Genomic DNA, 13,951 nt, shown 5'->3' on the forward strand with positions numbered 1-13,951 from the left:
AAGATCCAGACCAGTTTTGGTTCATGATAAAGGCTATATTGGAAGCGCAGGGAGTCACAAATGACAATATAAAGAAAGCGACGTTAGTTAGTGCTCTGCAGGATCACACGCTGACCTAGTACATTAAGCATTCCAATGAAAATCTAAATGCGGGGATCGTAGATATTCAAACTGCACTAAACAAAGAATTTGGTAGGCCAAAGTCAGAGGCACAGTCTGTCATTGGGTTCAAGGAAATCACAATGCTACCAGGTGAGACCCCTTGGGAGTTGGATTAGAGACTGAAGTGCACAATTCGTGAAGCTAACATGGCGTTGACGGATGGGCAACACCGTGAATAGTTTGTAGCATCGTTAACGCCACATCTAAGGAATGCACTATCACATTAGAGGCTAACAAATTAGGCTGAGGCCTTAGAGGTCGCAATGAGATTGCACGAGACTTTGATATAGGATACCAACCTAGGAGTTGAGTAGATTGACGTCTAGTTGAAAAACTTGTGCCTTGAGATGCATAGTTTGAAATAAGACATGACAGCTTTCCCAAAAGTGCGTAATGAGGTATGGTACGTAGAGTGCAAGGGTTAGGTACATGACAAGGACCACTACCCCATGTTCGCAAATTACCTCGGGGGAGGAGGACCAATGCCATTGAGACCTGAGGCATAAGTAGGAGCAAGCGCGTCATCTGCATTATGGTGCGCGATTTGTCGGATAGCAAGAAATAATGCTACAAACAACTGCCACTTATTACAAAAGTACACGCAAAATTCACAGCAGTTGTTCTGTAATTTCTGTAGATTAGTAGGGCATGATGAATGCACCTGTAGAAGTTACAAACTGATGATGGATTGAACCCCTACCTATAAATTTCAGGCCGAAATGCATCCCCTTGACTGGAATGCAGGAATGGTGCAAACCAAATTTCATGGGCGCAGATGAGGCTGATGTGGAGGAGGACTAGGAAGAGGTCGTGGACCATTGATATGTTACAATTGCAGAGGGCCAAGGCATTATGCTTGCGATTGTACAAATCCAACATGCCCATCATGCTTGTATTGTGCATTGTTTGATCATGAGACAGAGGATTGTCCCACCCTGATAGCAAGGTTGTGCGATAAAGGAGCACTCCAACCTCCCCTGACCTAGAACTTGCAAATGACGAGGTATGAGCCACGCGAGGAAGACCCTAATGTGAATATTTTGCTCCAAACTGGAATTACGATAGGGGATGACAAAGGCAAGCAGCCTGAAGAAAATACTTGGGTTCGCACGGCTCCAATGAAGAAACCAGAGTTTGATTTGGAGCGCGTTAAGGAAACCATCATGGAAGCCAAGAGGAGCTCCACTGATGCCTCCACTCCAGGAAGTAAAGACAAACCGGAGCCAGAAATGGACCCATCGATGCTCACAATGTTCCTGGAAACATGCATGAAGTTGTTGCGTGACAACAAGGTTGTAAAGGGGCTACAAGAACTCATAAATAGATGCGCTGAGACTGTGCATAGTTCGGAAGCTCAAAAAGCACATGACACGAACAGGAAGGGAGATGAGACTAACCGCATAGATTGGGAAATATGAGATGGACCAAGTGATTTTGGATCTAGGATCGGATGTGAATGTCCTGCCGAAGCAAACATGGGAGCACATGGGAAGGCCTACACTGCAATGGTCTCCTATCCAACTATGAATGGTGAACCAGCAAAAGACCCTACCTATGGGGAGATTGCAGGGAATCACAGTAGATATCAAAGGAGAAAGCACGCTAACAGATTTTGAAGTGATAGAGATTGTTGATAACATCAATCCCTACCCCACGCTATTAGGAATATATTGGACCACTGACATGAATGGGGTGATATTTATGAAGAAGCACAAGATGATTTTTGAGGAGAAGTCTCTGAGCATAGTTGTACCTTTGGACCTTGCAGAAGGATCATGCTAAACATAGCCAGTGCATGACTACGACAACGATGACGATTTGGATTGCATCTACAAGATAACCGAATGTTGGGTTTAGGGGTGATTTTAGGGGCGAATGTTCGCCCTTTGGCGAAATTAAGGGGTTTTAAATTTTTAGTGGGCGATTATTTTGTATCATAGTACACTTTTACAAATCACCTCAAATAGCCCACCTTCTTTTAAGGGAGAGGGTAAAAAAGGTAAATTTAGCCCTTGAAATTAGGAGTTACAACCTTCCATTCGCCCATTTTCAAGAATAGGTTTTATTTAAGTGAATCCATTCGCCCATTTTCAAGAATAGGTTTTATTTAAGTGAATCCTATGGGCCAAAGGCCCAAATACCATATTTATAAAAGAGGTATGGTAAATTAATAAAAATATAAATAAATGAGAAGTATGGTAAATAAATAAATAAAAAAATTATATTTACTCCATAAATCACCTTATATACATGCAAGGGTGTAAACAAATAAAAATATAAGTAAAGTGGAGGTATGGTAAATAAATAAAACGTTTTTTTTGTTAGGTAAACTTGACTCGGGATAGAGTCAAAGTTGACGAGGTTAAACAGTGATGGTTTTGGGGCACATGGTATTGTGCACCCATAGTATTATGCCCGTGGTATTATATGTAATGGAGCTTATAAAAGACTGGAAGGACTTCATTGTAATGCAAGACCTGGAGGTGAGCGACGAAGGCTCACTTGGTCGGATTGGCCAGGGTTTTGGCCAATGCTAATGAGATCTTATTAGGTTGAGTTTTTCACGGTTGTGTTTATGTGTTTATGGTTGTTGCTGGTTATTTTTATATTTATTCCTCTTAGTAATTATTTATGTTATGCAGTAAATTTATTAACTTTTTTATACTTACTCAAAAGGTATGGTAAATAAATAAAAACATAAATAAACTAGACGCATGGTAAATAAATAAAACCTCTTTTTATATTTAGTCCATAACCCTCGTTCTATTTATGAAGGCTCAAGAAAGAGGTTTTATTTAAGTGAATCCTATGGGCCAAATACCATATTTGTAAAAGAGGTATGGTAAATTAATAAAAATATAAATAAACGAGAGGTATGGTAAACAAATAAAACATTTTTTATATTTACTCCATAAGTCACCTTATATTTAAGAACACTAAAAAAATGTGTTATATTTAGGTGAAACCTATGGGCAAAATACTATGGGACAAATACCATGGACTAGACTGTTATTAATACCATGAAAAAAAACATTATTAACCCTAATATTAGTATTAATAAAAATAAAAATGGCACATGGTATTGACCCATGGTATTCATCAGAATGGCACATGGTATTGAGCCATGGTATTCACCTGGAATGTAGCCTATTTAAATGGGGGAATTAAACCAGCATAGATCCATCTTTACTCTAGATCTACGTAAAATATTCGCCATGCCTGGTGAGAGATTCACCAAAAAATTATATATACATATCATATTATTGATAAAATCGCCTTTCATTTTTCCTATATACCATGGAGATTCGCCCATTTATTATACATGTAAATTTAGGGGGGCTTCTTAAAATTTTCCCTGGTTGGGTTGTGTTATATTCTTTCCACAACTAGCCCATGTAGTTAAGTGGGGGGTTAGAGGGGGGTGGAGCACCCCCTTCGTTGTGCCGATTGTGTAGTGATGGGGGTCACTGGGGTTTGAGGTGTACCCATAACCCCACTTTATGGGGTCCGGGGTAGCGCCCCGGAAAATTTTGGTTTTGGACCCTATGTTAGGTTGGGCGGACCCACCTATGGTTTTGTGCATGATTTTCGCACATGTTTTTTTTGGACAGGATGGTTTTCGGTCCATGGTATTGGATGTGATGGTTTTTGGTCCATGGTATTGGATGCTTCGGCATGTATAAATATGTATTATAACATAGAAAGGAACATAATGAAAAATCAAGCTGGTAGTCCCGGTTTTGGGATCCAGGGGAAAATCTTTGTGTATATGTGTTTTATGTGTTATGCTCTCGCATTGTTTATTTTTTGTGTTTTAGAATTCGTATGCAGCTAATTTTTGTATGGGGTTAAAACCTACATTTGGTATCAGAGTAGTTTTGGCTTCAAGGGGATGTGTTTGTTGTTGAGGGGTTTCGCTTGGGCCTGTGGTAGACCCTGTTCAGTGGGAGATCTGCGAGATTGATTCCGGTGGTGAAAGAAGATGGCGAGCAGTGGAAAGATAGAGATAGAGAAATTTAATGGTCAGAGTTTTGAGTTGTGGAAACAAGAGATGGAGGATCTATTGGTGGATAAATACCAGTGGATTACGGCAGATCCAAGTACTAAACCAATGGGAGTGTCCGATGAAGAATGGAAGAAGTTGGATCGGAAGGAAAAGAGCACAATATGATTGTGTGTCTCAAATTCAGTATTGCTGAATGTATCAGGGGAAGCTACGGTGAAGGCTTTGTGGGACAAGTTAGGGACTTTGTACTAATCTAAGTCTCTAGTGAATAAACTGTTCCTGTGGAAAAAGCTGTATAACCTGAGGATGAAAGATGGAGACTCGGTGATAGAGCATCTGAATGCATTTAATACAGTGGTAAGTCAGTTAGCATCTGTTGATATTAAAATTTCATACGAAGATAAGTGCATTAGTTTGTTGTGTTCTCTACCAGATTCGTGGGATAGTCTAGTTATTGTAATAGGTAGCAATGCAACTGCCTTGCATTTTGATGAAATAGTCTCATCCTTGCTGACGGAGGAGATGAGACGAAAAAATATGTAGAGCCAAAATGGTGATGCCTTATCTGTACGAGGATGGACCCATAATAGAAACAAAAATAAGTCATCGAGTGGGAGATATAAATCTCCAGGAAAACCTGTAAAGGTGGTATGCTGGAAATGTGGAAAGCAAGGGCACTACAAAAGGGATTGTAAATCTAAATCTCCTGACAAAGGAAAGGGATCTGATGAGGCTCCTTCTGCAGAGGTGAAAACCACCTCAGATGAAGGTGGGGATGTGTACTTGGCTTCTTCAAGTACACATGTAGATCATGAGGCATGGTTGATTGACTCAGGTGCATCCTTTGACTTCACTCCCCATAGAGAGTGATTCTGCGAGTATGAGAAATATGATGGTGGTGATGTCTTCTTGGGGGATGACAGGAATGCTAGAATCATTGGTCATGGAAAATTAAAGTTGAAGTTACAAGGTGGAAGGGTTAGAATGCTTCCAGGTGTTCTACATATTCCTACATTAGCCAGAAATCTGATTTTTGTAAGCAAGCTGGATGATGCAGGTGTAAAAACAGTGTTCCAGAAGGATACCTGCAAAATGGTTCGGGGAGCACTAGTATTGATGTGGGGAGTTTGGATTGGAACTTTGCACAGGCTACAAGGTAGCACTATTATTGATGGGTGCAATAGTTCTATGTTCCATAAAGTGGAGCAGAAAATCTAGTGGTCTCTAGAGAGAAGACCATGCTATGGCATCAAAGGCTTGGACATATTGGAGAAAATGGCCTTCGGATACTTCATGGTAAAGGTATGGTAGAAGGTATGAGTAATAGCTCTTTGGATTTTGATTTCTGTGAAAATTTTGTATATGGAAGTAGAATCGGGTGTGTTTCCCCTCTGGTAGTAAGAGGGCGAAACAGATATTAGAAATTGTGCAAAGTGATGTGTTTGGACCTGTGAAGGTTCCATCACTGGGTAAGTCTGTGTACTATGTATCATTTATAGATGACTTCTCAAGGAATACATGGATATATTTCCTTAAGAAGAAATCTGAAGTCTTTAACAGGTTTAAAGAATTTAAGGCTCTAGTGGAAAACCATACAGAGAAGAAGATAAACGTGCCGAGGACAGATAACGGTGGAGAGTTTTGCAGTAAGGAATTTGAAGAATTCTGTAAGAAGTGTGGTATAGCACGACAAAAGACTACTCCATCTACACCTCAGAAAAATGGAGTTGTAGAAAGAATGAATAAGACGTTGATGGAAAGGGTAAGAACCATGCTCAATGGTGTCGGGTTAGGACAAGAATTCTGAGCAGAGGCGGTGGATACTGCATGTTACCTGGTCAACAAGTCACCTTCATCAACGTTGGAGGATAAGACTCTTCAAGAGGTATGGACTGGTAAGAAACCCTCTCTTTCACATCTGAGGGTATTTGGATATGATGCATATGTACATGTTCCAAAGGAGAAATGAACCAAGTTGGATAGTAAATCTGAAAAGTGCATCTTTATTGGGTATAAGGATGGTTTAAAGGGTTATAAGCTTTGGAACCCAGTAACAAGGAAGGTTGTGTATAGCCGATATGTGGTGTTTAGAGAGGCGAAAGATGTTATTAAACATGAAGTCCAACCAAAGGAACCTGAGAAGATAGAGTTTGAGCTAAATGAGGAAGAATCAAACTCTACAATAGTGGAGGAATCAGAACATGAAGAGCCACCAACTCCGGCTGTGAGAAGATCAGTTTGAGAAAGAAGGAAGCTAGAAGGGTATTGTCCATATTCTTTCTGTTCAAATTTTTCTTTGCTGTTACTGATGATGATCCTAGAACTATGAAGGAAGCAGTGGATTCAGAGGATGGAAAACTCTGGAAAGAGGCCATGGTTGATGAAATGGCATCTTCGCACAAAAATGAGGCTTGGGATTTGGTGGAGTTGCCGGCTAGAAGGAAACCCATTGGTAGCAAATGGGTGTTCAAAAAGAAGACAAATGCAGAAGGAAAAGTGGAGAAATAAAAAGCTTGGTTGGTAGCAAAAGGTTATTCCCAAGTGCCGGGAATTGATTTTGGTGATATTTTTTCTCCTGTTACCAAGGTAACTTCTATTAGATTACTCTTATCTATTGTTGTTGCTTTTGATTTTGAGGTAGAACAGATGGATGTGAAGACAAAATTTCTTCATGGGGATCTGGAAGAGGAGATCTACATGAAGTAACCTGAAGGCTTTGCGGTGAAGGGTAAGAAAGAATTGGTGTGTAAGTTAAAGAAGTATCTGTATGGGTTAAAAGAGTCACCAAGGATGTGGTATCAGAAATTTGATACATTTATACGGGGACTTGGCTTCACCCGAAGTAAAGAAGATCACTGTCTGTATTTTAAATTAATTAGTGACCGTGTTATTTATCTGGTCTTGTATCTGGATGATATGTTGCTAGTTGGAAATGACAAAGAAATTATCCAGGATTTGAAGACCCAATTGTCCTCCAAATTCAACATGAAAGATTTGGTGCTGCAAACTATATTTTGGGCATGGAAATTAAAAGAGATCGGGCAAAGAGGAAGCTCTAGTTAAACCAGAGGAAGTATGTCGAGACAATACTGCAGAGGTTTAATATGCAGGATAGTAAACCTGTGAAGGTTCCTATTCCTGTAGGTGTGAGGTTATCTGCTGAACAGTGTCCCAAGACACAAGAAGAGGAAGAGGACATGTCCCGTGTTCCATACGCAAGTGCAGTCGGTAGCCTGATGTATGCAATGGTCTATACTAGACCAAACATTGCACATGCAGTGGGAGTATTGAGCAGGTTTATTTCAAAACCAGGGAAGGAGCACTGGGCAACAATGAAGCGGGTTTTCAGGTATTTGTGTGGCACTAGTGATTATGGTTTGTGCTACCAAGGAAGACCAAGATTGGAAAGAGTGTTGGATATTCATGGCTTTGTTGATGTAGATTGGGCTAGAGATCTGGATCAAAGGAGATCTACAAGTGGGTATGTGTTTAACCTATTTGGAGGTGCAATCAGTTGGATGAGTAAGAAATAATATGTAGTGGCACTATCAACTACAGAGGCAGAATACATGGCAGCCACTCATGCAAGCAAGAAAGTAGTTTGGTTGTAGAGATTGTGTTCAAGTATGGGGTTAGTACAGGAAGCTATAAGGATAGACTGTGACAGCCAAAGTGCAATTTTCTTGGCAAAGAACCCCGCATATCATTCAAAAACAAAGCACATTGATGTTCATTATCACTTTGTGAGGGATATGATAGAAGGAAAAAAAGTGTTGCTGGTAAAGGTGGACACTTTGAAGAATATTGCAAATGCATTGAAAAAATCTATGAGCTCTAAGAAGTTCTCTTGGCGTAGAGAAACAATGGGCATTTCAGGGCTGGAAAAATTACTAAGCTCTCTTGTGGCCCCCTGTGGAAAGAAAACAACAAGTGGGAGAATGTTGGGTTGTGTTATATTCTTTCTACGACTAGCCCACGTAGTTAACCGGGGGGTTGGAGGGGGGGTGGAGCAACCCCTTTGTTGCGTCGATTGTGTAGCGAGTGGGTGTCACTGGGGGTTTGATGTGTACATATAACCCCACTTTATGGGGTCTGGGGTAGCACCCCAGAAAATTTTGGTTTTGGACCCTATGTTAGGTTGGGCGGACCCACCTATGGTTTTGTGCATGATTTTCGCACATGTTTCTTTTGGACGCGATGGTTTTCTGTCCATGGTATTGGATGCGATGGTTTTGGGTCCATGGTATTGGATGGTTCGACATGTATAAATATGTATTATAACATTGAAAGGAAGATAATGAAAAATCAAGCTGGTAGTCCTGGTTTTTGGATCTAGGGGAAAATCTCTGTGTATGTGTTTTATGTGTTATGCTCTCGCATTGTTTATTTTCTGTGTTTTAGAATTCGTATGCAGGTAACTTCTGTATGGGGTTAAAACCTACACTGAGTGAGAACAATACTAGGTGAATCCAACCATGGATGGACGAATCTCATGGGAGCGTGAAAGCTCTTGCACATCGGATTCTAACGAAGAGATAGAATGATGGTAGAACTGGTTACATGAGGTAACCACGTTGAAGTGTAACATGATGATGAGATCGTTGTGCTGCATATCAATGGAGGTAAGGGATTTGCTTACCTATGATGGGTTGAGTGAAGTAGATGACTTCCTCAATAGATTTGAATGTGAGGTGCCAGAACAACAACATTTCAAATCTTTGAAATGGGTACTGCGTGCTACATTCACGAGGAGTGGGGTACACACCAAAGAAGTTTTGAGGATTGGTGCGAATGCAAGAGGATGATGCACATTCGGTTTGGGAAGCCTTAGATGCAATTAACAGACAAGGTTATTGGATGAAACAGTTTGCATGCCCACTTGTCTAGATGGATACATGCATATTGTACGAAACTTGTGCACATGCACAAAGTCTTCGCGTTAGGAGACACAGTTAGTAAGCATGTACGGGCGACGTAGTGGCACGAATGATCCCTTCGGTTGGAACTACAGAGTATGGAAATACCAAGTGCACAGAAGGTTATCCATGCACAAGCCTTTAATGAAGTATGCAAAGCACTGAACAAGATCCACAATGCACAACGGATTGACTGGGACCTACGCATACCAGCGGTTCTATAGGCTTATAGGACCACGTGCAAGAAACTGACGGTGCAAGCACGTCTGAGACTGGAGTATGGTGAAAACACTGTAATCATCGTGGAACATAAAATGCCTAGTCCACGCATGAAGGTACCGGTAGATACGACAGTGCATGGGACCTTGGAAGAAGGGATTGCACAACCGAATGAAGCAGAACACTTGGGACCTAAGGGAGAAATCCAACAGGGCAATTTTAGGCTCCAAGAAGTTGAGAAATAAAGGGTGCGATTAAGGAAGGAAAGTTCTTTGGTAGAAGTGGAAGTAAAGAAGCTGGAAGACGAGATAAGGGAATATTTTCTCGATAAGAATACCAGGGTAATAAAACAGGGTGCACACGATCACACTGAAAAGTTTGAGGACTATCACCGTGAATTGATTATTCTGATGCCTTGGCTAGGACCGCATATTACTAAGCGGATCAGCCAGGGTGACACATTATATATGATAAAGTGCGCAACGCCACCAATAATGATAAAAGGTTGGTATTTTCCAGGAAGAGTGATGGATGACCGGAGGAAATCATATACAGGTGGCACGACCACCTGACTAGTTGAGGGAATCACAGTCTTAGCACTCCAAGAAGTTGAAAGGAGGTGCAGGACTATAAAATATTATGCCTGGGAGCTGCACGATGTTAGAGTTGCGCGCAAAAGAAAAGAGTCACAAGGTCCGCAACCACGCAAGGGGGGCTGCGTTGTCGTGCGGGATGGCGAGAAAGTGACCATTGAGGTTGCTATTCATCATATGATGCTCGAATTGAGACCAAATAGAGCAGGTGGCAGGCATTTAAGATGTGATTTATGGGCAAGATTTGGGAAAATCTACTGCCAAGAGAGCACTAATGAACCTGATTTGGGGGGCATGGTCGAATTAAAATTCAAAAGGCACTATAAATTACAAAGGGCTTCCTAGCAAACAACACTTGGTCATTTGCAAATTGAGTTGTTGTATACCCTGCGTAGCCTAAGAAGAGCCATGTTTGAATGGAGTAGAATGTTGATTGAGCCCCTGAGTACGCGAGCGAAAGATTTTTGGTAAAACATGATGGTAGCATCTAAGGAAGTTATGGAAATCACATATATGACCGCCAAAGAGGCTGCACAGGCCCTGACTGTGGGGGATGCCCCTGAAGGCTCTGGGATTGTGGCAGAAATCCCTAAATCATTATGCATGCCAAGACCAAAGAAAGACAAACAGTCGATGGTTCCTGAACAGGCGTCCCTGTGAAACCCACTGCGTACTAGGCTAACAATGGAGGAGAAGGGAAAATTCGTTAACATAGAAACCGACGAGGAGGAGGAAGACCTGGAGGAACTTATCATCGAAGAAGATGAGGATGAAGTCATGGAGGAGGAAGCTAAGCCTATGCACCCTCCAACAAAGCTACCCACCTATATCCCCCTATGGAAGGGGAAGGCTAAAGTGCCCAAGTATCTTGACAAGAGAAAGAGCTCTCTCCAGACCCCGCTCCTCACAAATGACATCATTTTTGAGGGCAAGCACCTGGGATGGGTGCCTAGCTTAAAATTTGAATATTGGGATCTCACTGGCCACGAGAAGTTCCCTCACCAAGAGACCACACAGCTCATGAAGCCTAAGAAGAACACTGCTATGGGGGTTACCGAATTAGAGCCGCAAAAGTGGTTGCGTAGAGTGGAAAAGGCAGGGTTACTAAACCTGTGTTGGGTTCTGCATTTCCACTGCGCTCCAATTAAAATTTTCGGCATCAGGCAGCTGCTCTGCCTGGTGCATGGTGGGTGTTTGTGGCTGGAGGAGCCCATCACCATCACAGAACACTTGATTCACCGCATTACCTGACTCCCATGCAAAGGAGAGGAACCCACATATATCTCGGATGGGAAAAGCAGTGACTTCGCCATCATGGAGGCCATGAAGAAGAAATATAAACTGGAGAAGAAGAAAAGGGGATATGCCATATCCAGCATCAACCACAAAGCAGTAAGAGTGGCAATCCAAATACTGGCAAGTAAGGTTATGCACAAGTGCCATGTGGACAAGGTACTCACGCCGGTGGTAGCACTTACTAATCAATGCGCAGAGGGGGTACAATTTAACTGGTTTGAGTTACTCTGTAAGGAATTCCTGGATAATTGCCGCGAGGCCCAAAAATAAGGCAAAACATTCCAGAATGCAAGGCTTTTGCTATCCATAGTGCTCTTGGTAGGGGAATTGCCGGAGGACAGTCAGTTCCCCACAATTGACAGGGATTTTCTGGAGGCCGCGAAGTACGCTTTGCCCTGGGCCATGAAGGATGTAGACCGGATCTATGACAACAAGATATTTTGTGTGTTCATAGAAATGGAACTCAGGATGGGGATTAACCACAAGCTGTGGTTATCACCCACTGTCTACAACATCCTACAAGCTTTACAGAGTTTAAAGCGGACCTCCACAACATATACATCAGAGCACACAAAGACCCAACCAAGCAATGGATAGGGCTACCCTTTGTAGCCACAAATGATGTAATCTTTGATGTACTAGAGACATGGCCGCCAGAGTGGCGTGCTCTAGACATCACGACAATGGAGAAGTCTGTGCTGCAAAACAAGAAAGAGGAGGCCAAACTGCACATGCCGTAGTTGGCAAAGAAGAGAAGGAAGGAGGAAGTGGCAGCAGAAGTGCAGGAGGCGTGGGACGCTACACAAACATTAGCTAAATAGAAAAAGGCTACAAAAATAGCAGCAGTGATGCAGGAGGCAGCCGAGAAGGCACACGAGGGCCAAAAGTCATGTTCGCATGGGCAGGAAGCAAAGGAAGAGGAGGGAGGTGCGGACCCACAAATCGTGTCAACACAGCTGAAGTGCCAACACTCGATTGAGCGAACGGGACTGCGCAAGAAGGTCAAGGCATCAAAGTTGTCTATTGACCTGATTACCCTTATCGAGGTTGATCTGCACGACATCAAAAAGATAGTGCACGGTGTCACCTCCAAGGCCCTCCAAAATTTTGCGCAAGAGAATCAGATTGTGTTGGGGGCCCTTAGAGCAGAACTGCAAGAGTTACAGGTGTGCACTCCTGAGGCTGGTACCCTTTCGACTAGCCTCACCATAGGGACAACTGTAGGAGAGTAGATGTTGTGCACTCAGATGATAAATACAATAGTGCTATTGGAACGGGCACTGGTGACAACAAATGAGGCTGACAGGCCTACAATTAGCGCGCTAAAGGGTCTCAGAATCAACATGGTTACACTCCCACAGGAGACATTATACATTTTGCAGGATGGGATTACTGCAGAATTACAGGCTAGGGAAAGTTGCGCGCTGCAAGTACTAAGCGAGAAAAAGATCAACATGGAATAGTTGAGCTTGCAGCGTGACGAAGTGGTGTTGTAGAATCAGTAGCTAGTTGAGGTACTGGACGAATCTTGTCAAACCATCCCTGAGCTGGCCATCCCAAAAAATACACCAGCAGAGGCACTCATCGACAGCCTAGCAACAGGCATGTGCGAGGCATGAGAATAAATGACTAAGGTTCATATGGATTTGAACCTTCAGATTGCAGAGCTGTGATTGAAGGTGCAGTCGTCCACCCCTTCGAAAGTAAAAGAACAACGTGCTAGCACTATCACAGTGGGACTGGACGAGATCAATAGTGCAGTGAGGGACTGCACCAGAATGTTGGAGGAGTCATGTGAAGTCCTCACGAACCTACAGGAGACCCCAAAATCCAGTGCTTAGAGACAGAGGCACGTGAACTCCAGCAGTAGTATGACAACGTTAAAGGAACTACGCAAACGATGGCCCTCACTCAGAGGCTCGCGTGGATGCAACAGGCCAAAGCACTGAAAGAACAGGTGGATGTGGCATGACACAAAGAAGCAGTCCTGAAGGCGCGCATTTAGCCTTGGATCAATGAGGACTTCACAATCACAACAACAATTGAAGGCAAGCTCGCACAAATGCAGGGGACACAGGCACAGATGCAGGGACACAATCACAACACGTACAGGAGATCCAACAGGAAGCTTCTCAGTGCGTTGCCGACCTTGCAGTAGTTCGAGCAGAGTTGGAAGGACTCCTCATGAAGATATTCACGCCAACAAAGTGACTTGAGGACGAGTCACGATGTTTGTGTTGGGGGCTTGTTGGGCATGGAACCCCTAAGGCATGCTTTGGGGCTTAAAGCCCAAGTTTTGACCAAATCCTTTGTAAAAGCTCTGTGAATTGTGGGCGTGGACCGCGAAGTCATAATAGAGTCACATGGTTGTCCACCCTCGTTTTTTTAATGTATTGTCAGCTTGATAGACCTACCCATGGTCCGCAAACCATGGGATTGTATAAATAGTGTGAGGCTCTAAGTGTAGAAGATAGAATATAGCGAGAAGAATAGAAGCATGATGAGTCTAAGAGATTGAGTCGAAGTGAAAAGTGTGTCTTTGGGAAGTAGAGTAGTAGAAGGATCTGCATCTGAGTGTGCAGAGGCCTAGTAGTCCACAGCTGAGTGCGCGGACCCCTGCAGCTGAGTGTGCAGGGTAGGTCGAGTCTGTAACCATTGGAAGAATTAATAAAGAGAATTTTACCATACTTTTGTGTATCTTTTCCTGCTTAATCTATTATTGGGTATAATTGCAAGTGTACTGTCTAATTGCTACACGA

The sequence above is a fragment of the Pinus tabuliformis genome, chromosome 9 (genome assembly GCF_031772625.1).
Source record: "Pinus tabuliformis cultivar Carrire ecotype Pingquan chromosome 9, CPIR1, whole genome shotgun sequence".
Taxonomy (NCBI): Eukaryota; Viridiplantae; Streptophyta; class Pinopsida; order Pinales; family Pinaceae; genus Pinus; species Pinus tabuliformis.